Here is a 9774-nt window from a genome sequence, read left to right on the forward strand (position 1 = left end):
CCTACGGGGATCAACAGCGAGCTGATCGCTGTGGGCTCCATATGGATGAGCAGCTTCACGGGAGGTGCACGGGCTCTACCGTTATCGCCAAGACATATTAAGGACTTGCTGTGTTTTAAAGGCATGATAATAGTATTACGTGTACACTTTAAAAAGAATCTTTATTTTTAAGATGCACAACCTGAACTATTTGGAGTTCAAATAGTTGCCTCAAAATAGTCTGGGGCAGGGAGTGGGTGGAGGTATAAACAAGATGGGCCAGGAATAGGTGTTTGTTGAAGCTCGCCCATGGACACATGGGAATTCGCATTGTTACCCTGTCTACTTTTGCACAGGTTTGACAAATACTAACACTTTTTTTTTTTTTCTGCTTTATCTCCCCAAATTCCCCCAGTACATAGTTGTATATCTTAGCTGCAGGTCCTTCCAGTTGTGACATGTGGGACGCCACCTCAACGTGGCCTGACGAGCGGTGCCGTGGATCCAAACCGGCGCAACCCTGGGCCGCCGCAGTGGAGTGCGCAAACTTAACCACTCGGCCATGGGGCCGGCCCCTAACACGTTTTTGAAAATGCAAGAGGTGAGCAGTTTTTAAAGAATGCTGCCATTTGTGTAAAAAAAGGGGATATATGTATGTATAGATGCTGGTATAGACACAGCATATTTTTGGAAGGAAGGTCGGGAGAGAGGGGGAGCTGTACTTTTATACTTAAAAAAAAAAGCCTTAGGACATACAACTAGAATATATAACTATGTACTGGGGCTTTGGGGAGGAGGAAAAAAAGCCTATGCGTGCGTGATTTTTAAAAAGCAAAATAAAAGCGCAGTGTAAGCGCAACCCCAAACAAAGACCTGCGCTCTGTGACGTGCTTGCAGTGCGGGTTGGCCTCAGTTTCCTGATCCAGAGACTGCGGGAGCTGGTTCCTCCCTGCCCAGTGTGCTTGGAATAGGACTGGAAATCCCATAATGAATGCAAATTGCCTAGCCCGGGGCCTGGGGCATGGGGGGTTCTCGGTCATAGTGATAATGATGGTGAAACTGCCAAGTGTGCACCATGAAATTGTGTACAGGAAAGACAGTCCCACGGGGCCATGGGAAAGAACACGCTCTGAGGTGTCCAGGTGTGACGTCCATTTCATCCTCACCATGTCCTCGCTCCAGCACGTTAGGCAGAGAGCCTGGATTTCTGCCCGAGCTGTCCACATTAATCAGATTCACCAGATAATTGCTCCCCTCCACCATCACTTCGAATGCGTGGACGACCCTCGAATCCCAGGCCCCTTCCTCCCGGGAGGAAGCTGAGAGCTGACTCAGGCATTTTCTCGAGAGCTAATTTCTAGGGTGAGCTGAGGCAGGCCTTTGCGAGGGCAACAGAGGACTCTGTCGGCTCACATTTCATAAAACCCTTCCACGGTGACGTTCAGGACGAGCACAAACAGTCAACCCATGCATGAATTCCAGCACGGGGGAGGTTGGATTTGCCTTCAGCAGACTGCTTAGGATGCCTGGGCGCCTCTGGGGTTGTTTGTCTGGTACCCTGACATACACAAAGCCTGACCTTTGGCCCGCTTTCTCACCAATAAACTCCAGCCCCATTAGGGTGCCCGCCTTGCCTCAGTCCCGCCATGAGCTTCCTCCAGGCCTCAGGAGGTTAAGGGGGATCAAGCTAGGAACATGGTTCTGAGTCTGACAAAGTCGACGCCTCTAGCAGCTAACAGTGAGCCTCAGATGCCTTAGGCAGCTGCAGGTGAGAGATTATTTCCTCCATTTTATTTGTTTTTTTCTTAGAAAGGGGAATTGAAAATCAGAGTCACTCACCAGGTGACTGCCACCGTCAGCAGCTCAGTGGCAGGAATGGAGATTGAGCAAGCTGTTCGGCTTCCGGAACAGACACTGAGAAGGTGGGAGATGGGCTCACTCGGCCCGGATTGGCCCAACGTGAGCCCTTGTGCCGGGCTAGGAAGGAGCCCAAGCTTCCAGGGGAAGGGCTAGAATTCTCGCCCCTGGTAATTATATATATAATATTACATATTGCATTATAGATTCTCTATATATGTAATTATAATATGTTCTCTGATTGGACAGGCCTGAGTCACTCTTGCAACCCAAAGCGGTGGACTGCAGGTGGACAAGAGTGTTCAAAAGGAAAATCAAGGTGCTGTGACCAGAAAGGAGAACAAGGCTAGGTGTGCCCACCTGAGTGATGCCCACAGTTGTCTGTCCCCGGGGAGGACGTGGAGAGGCACAGACAAGAAGAGATTGGTCCAGACTCTTTTGACTACACCAGTCGGTCTCTAGTCACGGTAATAGTAATAATAATGACCATGATAATAACAATATTGTCCTTAGGTTGTTATGAGGGATGCGTCCCAGCACGTGGCACATGGTAGATGCGCATGAAAAGTTGCTGCATTGGATCGAGTAACAATTCTCATTAACCGAAGGAGTCATGGCAACAGTACCAAATTCTACTCTGGCAAATCTAATATAAAGGGATATTTTTTTCTCTTTTGGCATTAGAGTGGAAAATCAATCTCTCTCAAGATTCAGGGCAACATAGGAGGCCAGGAGGTGGGGGAGACGGGAGGAGATTTACTTTCACACGTTCCCTAGGTTTTTTATGCCAGAAGTCCCATCTCCAGCAAAGACTCCCACGGGTGCCCCGTGGAGGCTGCCCGCTCGTTCCTGGATGGCAGCAACAGCAGCACAAACAAATTTCTTAAAAATGATTTCTTTGCTTGCTGCAAGTTGAGCTCAAAAACTTTGCCTGGATTAAACTAATCTTTGATCCAGATTTAATGAAGGCACAAATACAGACATATGCCATTTGGATTTGAGATACACTCAGAAAGTGTCAGCAAAGCAATTTGCTAAGACTAATGAATGGCTTTTGGCAAACGGGTTGGAAGCCAGTGTCAGAAAGAGCTCAGTTAGAGGCAGGGTAGAGGCCTGGCTGGGAGAGGCTCCGGCTTCCTACGCTGCGTTCAGCTGTCGGCCCGTCTCCATTGCCAGACAGCGGTGTGGGTGATGGGGGCTGGGTGGAAGCCTGCACAGGGTCCAGGGTGCTGTGTGGACACTCAGGAGGGGCTGAGAGTCAGCTGGGTAATGAGGGAAATATCACAGGGGGCTGGACAGATGAGGCGGCTCTAAAGGAGGCTGAGGAGTCCAGGCAAAAAGGAAGTGGCAGGTAGATGGTCTCAGGGCGCTGGCTGCCTGGGGACAGAGCGGGAGGAAGACTTCCTCACCTCTCTCTATCATTTTGTGTCTTAAACTTTGGATGATATGCATGCAAATGACTTCATAAATACACATTACAAATACACAAAATACACCACTTGTATATATGTGTATGTGGCAATGGATTCTATTTATATACACATGTATGTGATTATTTAAAAAGTGAACTGGAAGGCTGGTTTTTGCTTCTTGAGGGGAAAGAAGAGATTGAAATGGGTGGTAGATGGTTAAGGGGAATTTAGTTTTATCTGGAATGATTTATTTCTTTTAAGAAAAAGACTGGAAGCAAATACAAAAGGTTATGGAGTATGGGATGTTTCCATATTATTCTTCATGGTTTTACTGTACTTTTTTTTTTCTTTTTTCTGCTTTATCTCCCCAACCCCCCCCCCGTACACAGTTGTATATCTTAGTTGCAGGTCCTTCTAGTTGTAGGATGTGGGACGCCGCCTCAATGTGGCCTGATGAGTGGTGCCATGTCCACACCCAGGATCCGAACCCTGGGCTTCTGCAGCGGAGCGTGTGAACTTAACCTCTCGGCCACAGAGACGGCCCCGGTTTTACTGTACTTTTAAACATCTTCCAAGACAAAGCCGGGACTGCCTGAGCACAGGGCTGGCACATCTGGGGAACCGCAAGAGACCATTCAGTGTGGAGTTCAGGTTCTGATGGGGAGATGGGCGGGGTTGGAGAACCGTGGGACCCAGGCTAGACACACAGGCAGGAGTCTCAATGCAGCTTCAACGCCCACGGACTCCCAACCCCCAGGTCTTACGATGCTCCTGGGCTTGAATACACAGATCCACGAGGAAGGAGCTTGGCCTTTAGCAGAGGGAAGATGATTTCTCTGGGGAGGGGTGGATTGGAAGGGAGAGGCATGTGGGGCTGTGATGAGGAAGTCATGACAGTGGTCCAAGCTGGAGATGTGGAGCCGAGAGCTGTGGCAGCTGCACCAGGAGCAGAAAAGAAGAATCTTCCCACTTTTTTTTTTTTTAAAGATTGGCTCCTGAGCTAACGTCTGTTGCCAACCAACCTATTTTTTTTCTTCTTCTTCTTCTTCTTCTCCCCAAAGCCCCCCCAGTACATAGTTGTAAATTCTAGTTGTGAGTGCCTCTGGTTGTGCTACGTGGGATGCCGCCTCAGCATGGCCTGATGAGAGGTGCCATGTCTGTGCCTAGGATCCAAACTGGGGAAACCCCACTCCACCAAAGTGGAGCACAAGAACTTAACCATAAAGGCGTGGGGGCCATCCCCAGAAGAATCCCTCTTGAATCTTCCTGAGGCCCCATGCACTCAGTGACCCTGGAGGCAGGGAAGGGGGAGGTGAGAAGAGATTTGAGAGGTCAGTGGGGATGCAGTCACTGTGAGCAAAAAAGCCAGAAAATACCTACCAAGTAGGGAGCACATCCATTGCCCAGATCTTGGAGGCGGCTCCACCAGGTTCCAGGCCTCTGCACCCAAATCAGATTCAGAGCAGGTGAGGGAAGAGTGTGGTGGGGGCTTGTCACTTCTGCCCACTCCAGATTTTCCTTTGCAGTTTCTTCTCAGCATGGAGCCTTTGTCCCCCACCCTGGGCTGGCATTCCAGGCTCAAGTAAATGGAACACTTCACACCCACTCGGCCAGGTCCATTTATTTCGATTACTCTCATACCTTTGTCAAAAATGGTGCCAAGGTGTATAAACAGACCAATTTCTGGGATTGTTTCAATCTAATCATATTAAATTATTTGCTCTCTTGGCCTTGAGGTGGTTCCAAGGGAAAGTGATTGAAGTTGGGTCCAAAAATAGCTACCTTTGATTTCCATTCCTGGTGCTAACGTGGGTGAACTTCTTAGAGCTTCTGGTGTTGACGTCAGTGATTCGGGGATGGTCTGAGTCAGGGGCTGGGAGGCGGATGAGGTGGGCACCACCTCTGCTATTTTCCTCCCGAAGCCCCAAGACGGGAAGAGACATTTAAAGAAGGCTTTTAGCAGTGATGGCTTCATGCGCCAGCTACTCCTACAAAGGGAGCATAAATCAATGTCGGGATCATGAGTTTATTGGGAAGAAAAGGATTGTGATCAAGTCTAATAGGGGAGAAAGAGGCCAGAGAGGAGAAATAATGCCTAAAAACTGACACGCTTTGATCACAGACCCCAGAGGACAGCACGCCTAAGTTAGAAGATGCCATGGATGGGAAGAAGCAGAGTGTAGCAGGACGCCAAGGATTTGGAGTAAAGCAGATGTAGGTTCAAATCTCGGCAGCTACCTATTTAAGTGACCTTCAGTAAGTTTCTGAATCTCCCCAAAGCTCAGTTCTCTTTCCTGGAAAACACGGGTGATAGGAATTATGCAGGGTTGTTGTCCTTTACGGATGTGCATAGAGTGCCTAGCTCTGGGTCCAGTTTGCAGAAGGCAGGCATTTAAATGAATGTGTTCCCCTTCCTGGCCATGACAACACAGCTGCCTTGCAGCACTTTGGGTCCTGGGGCCTTTCACAGTGTTTTGCCCATTATAGGTGTTTATTAAATGTTTGCAGGTTGATTAGAGGGCAATTCTCAATTCACCTTACGTTTACATAGTTCTGGTCTTTGGGAAATATCAGTCAGGGCAAGACAGTCCCTCCAGCACTGGTTCTAAGTAAGAGTTGTAAGACTTGCATTGAGTCAAGTGCAGTGGAGTAGAGAATATGTTAGTTGGTGGGGTCTGATGGAAACATTGCTGGTGCCCTTAGCCGGGGAGCTCCATCCTGATGCTGTTGACAGTGCTCAGCCCGTCACTATGTCTCCACCAGCTCTGGGAGAAGAATGAGCTTTGGTCGTATTCCTGCCTGGCAGCCCCCAAGTTCCAGAAAGACTAGAAAGGAAGACGATATCACCCACAACCATGGGATTCAAAGGCAAATGTCTAGTCAGATCTGATCTCTCTTCTGATTTATCCAGAGGTCTCCTGGGCATCTCTGGCTGGTGAGCTCATCATCTTCTCTCCCCAGCATTTTCGTCTCACTAATTGGCCCCAACATCCATCTGATCACCTGGAGCAGAAGCATCCACGAGACCGACAAGTGCTTGTGGAGCACCCATTTCTAGGTATCAGGGATCCAGTAGAGAACAAGGCAGAACAAGATCTTGTCCCTGTGGGACTCACATTCCAGGAGGAGAAACACAACTTCTACTTATTCTGCCTCCTAGATGTGCTTCATAGTAATTCTCTTCTTTCCATTTCTAATGCCATTATCAGAGTTCTGCTTTCCTGATCTGGACTATTGTAATCCTTCCTAGCTGGTCTTTGGGCTCCTCTTCCAATCTATCCTCCATACAGCTCTAAAATGATCTTCCTGGTATTCAAATCTGATGATATCACAGCCCAGTTTAAGATGGCCAATGCCTGCCTATTTACCGACGGAACCAAGTGTAAATTATCAATCCTTTACAATGATCAGAGATGGTGAAAACAGGTGGCCCAGGCCTACATCTTCCAACAGACAGATTTTGTTTGGTGTGCATAATGTTGGCCTAGAAGATATTTAAGATATGAATCAGTTCCCAATATTTACATATTGGAAGATGTTACCCAAAAGTTTGGATTTCCAGCTTCGTTTGAAAAAATTCTAAGATCTAGCAAAATTGGGCCAGCATTCCTGCATGGTAACAATTCGCTGGAGCTGATTAGCCTTGTCCACTGACACTGTGCTGGATATAGATGTTATTTACCACTTGACACCTGGTGCCCTTTGTTCATTTATGCTGCCCGTCTGGATCCTTGTAGGTATTGGAGTTGGTGACCCTAACCTAACCTAACCTAACTTCAACTTACTTTTTCAGCATCATCTCACCCAGTTCACTGTCTAGGTCCTGTTCTCCGTGAACCACTGTGTTCTTCTGCGCCTGAATGCCTTTACTTATGCTGTTCCCTCGGCCCCTTCTTCCTCGGCACTCGTGAATAACTCAGCTTCAAGGCTCACCTCTCCCCTGGAAGACTATCGTCCCCCGTCTTCTGTACATCTCCCTCCCAGGGCCCTGTGTTAATTTCTCCGACTGTAGTATAAGGATTTGTTTGACTTCCCTCCTAGACTGTGAGTCCTTTGAGGGTAGGAACATTGCTTTTCATTCATTCCACAAATGTGTCGAGTTCCTACAATGTGTAGGTCCCAGATGTTGGCACTGATGGTGAACAAGACAGGGTCCTTGTTGTCTTAGAGCTTATATTCTGGTGGGGGAATGTCACCAAGTAAATGGATAGATTTATTTCAGAGAGAGTTAAGGTCTGTAAATAACGTAAAACAGGAAGCTATGATAAATGATGACATAGGAATGGAGGAGGGGACTAATTTAGCAAGGGTGGTGAGGAAGACCGGCTGGAGGAAGGAACGTGTAACCAGAAGGAACCAGTCTGCTGGAAGGTCTGGATTTTGTAGTCCTGGCACAAACCAGGCATTAAGAAATATTTGTAGAATAAAGAAATGGATGTATGAACCATTTACCATACACACACACACACACACGAACATGCATGCACACACAGAAAGATAATAATTACATCATGTAATCACATAGTATAATGGGCTTGGCTAAATAAAATGAGATATCCCAGCTTCATGAACTGGGCTGTTATGAGTTCCAGATCCACACCCAGAAAACCAGATGGAGGGTCTATACTGACCTGTGAGTCAGGAAACCTGTAGCTGTGTACATTTAGGATTGCCTTTGGCTGCAAGTAACAGAAAAATTGACTACAAGTGGCTTAAATCATAAAGATATTTATTGTACACTTCACACTGGCATTCTTGACCTTTTTTACACTGTGGCAATCTGATATAATATATTGGTGACTCTATTTCAATATAATTAATATTCTTTGTATTTGTATGCATTTCATTTTAGCTTTTAATTTTTTTTTTTTCAGTAAGAAGTTCTTAGGATCACAGGCCGAGGAATGTAGCAGCCTCTGGAAGCTGGACAAAGCAAGGAGCTATATTCTCTTCTAGAACCTTCAATAGTACAGTTCTGCTGACCCATTTTGGATTTCTGACCTCCAGAACTGTAAGATTTGTGTTATTTTAAGCCATTAAGTTTGTGATAATTTGTTACAGTATCAGTAGAAAACGGATACAAATTTTAGTCCTGGAAGTGGGGTTCTGCTGTAAAAATGTCTAAAAAAGTGGCTTTGGGACTGGGCAGTGGCAGAGGCTAAGAGAAGTTTTAGAAAAAGCCTAGATTGCCTTGGAAAGGCTGTGAGTAGAAATATGGACATTAAGAGGGACTCAGAAGGAAGTGAAGAGCATGGTAGAGAAAAACTAGATTGTCTTAGGAATATTTAGATCATCATAAACAGAGAGTTGGTAGAAATGTAGATGATAAAGGCACTTTGGGTGAGGTCTCAGGGAGAAATGAGAAACATATTACTGGAAACTAGAGGAAAGGCGAGTCTTGTCATTTAGTGGCAGAAAGCTTAGAATTGCATCCTACATTTCTGTGGAAAGCCGAACGAGCAAGTGATGAATTTGGATATTTAGCTGAGGAGATTTCCTTGTAAAGTGTTGAAGGCGTGTCTTGGTTTCTCCTTGCTGCTTATAGTAAAATGTGAGAGGAAACAGATAGATTAAGGGAAGAACTGTTAAGCAAAAAAGAAACCAAGACTTGATGATTTGGGAAATTCTCAGCTTATCTAGATGCCAAAAGACACTGCCAAAGATGCTAAAATTAGATTTGCTGTGGGGGCTGGCCCCGTGGCCGAGTGGTTAAGTTCACGCGCTCCGCTGCAGGCGGCCCAGTGTTTCGTTAGTTCGAATCCTGGGCGTGGACATGGCACTGCTTATCAGACCACGCTGAGGCAGCGTCCCACATGCCACAACTAGAAGAACCCACAACGAAGAATACACAACTATGTACCGGGGGGCTTTGGGGAGAAAAAGGAAAAAAATAAAAAAAGCTTTAAAAAAAAAAAATTAGATTTGCTGTCAGGAAAACATGCTCTGAAGAGAAAGCCAAGGATATGTCCAGCCTTTTGCTAGTGCCTCTGAAGTATCAAACTATCAGCATATACAGTCGTACAGAGAGGTCTTTGAAAAGAATAAGTGTGTGACTCATGGACCCCCTGAACTATCACAGCAGAAGCCAGGAATAAAGATCAAATTATCCAAGAAGGATCTTTGAAGGAGCCTCTTGTCTAATGGAGTAAGTCCCTGTGAAATACACAGGAGACCCACAGGGGTCTTGAAAATTTTATATCAGCAGAAACACTGCCATCTCGGACTGGCAGTGCAAGGATGAAATGAAAGAAGGCTGTCAGACTCCCAAAATTCTAGAGGCAGGATATAGTCTGATAAAACTGCTCAGTTGTAAATACTTGTCACTCTTCAAGAAAAAGGAAAAGTAATTCTGAAAGCAGAATCACAAAGTTCAGAGGGCAGAGCCATGAACTATAGGGGATTCTTTGCAGACCTTGAAACCTAATGTATTCCTAGCTAGATTTCAAAATTGCCTGGGACTGGTGACTCCTTTTTCTCTTCCATTTTCTCCCATTTGGAGCAGAAAAGTCTATAATGGTCTATGCCT

At 46.3% G+C, this 9774-nt stretch overlaps 1 long non-coding RNA gene across 1 annotated transcript; it reads left to right on the plus strand.

Moving 5' to 3' along the window:
- The first annotated feature begins 2096 nt into the window (after positions 1–2096).
- On the plus strand, positions 2097–9164 carry LOC139046272 (uncharacterized). Its single transcript, XR_011506115.1, has 2 exons — positions 2097–2303; positions 8123–9164. It is a non-coding gene; the product is annotated as an uncharacterized lncRNA (long non-coding RNA).
- Positions 9165–9774: the final 610 nt, after the last annotated feature.

Source organism: Equus asinus, chromosome 9, assembly GCF_041296235.1.
Source record: "Equus asinus isolate D_3611 breed Donkey chromosome 9, EquAss-T2T_v2, whole genome shotgun sequence".
In the NCBI taxonomy this organism is placed as follows: domain Eukaryota; kingdom Metazoa; phylum Chordata; class Mammalia; order Perissodactyla; family Equidae; genus Equus; species Equus asinus.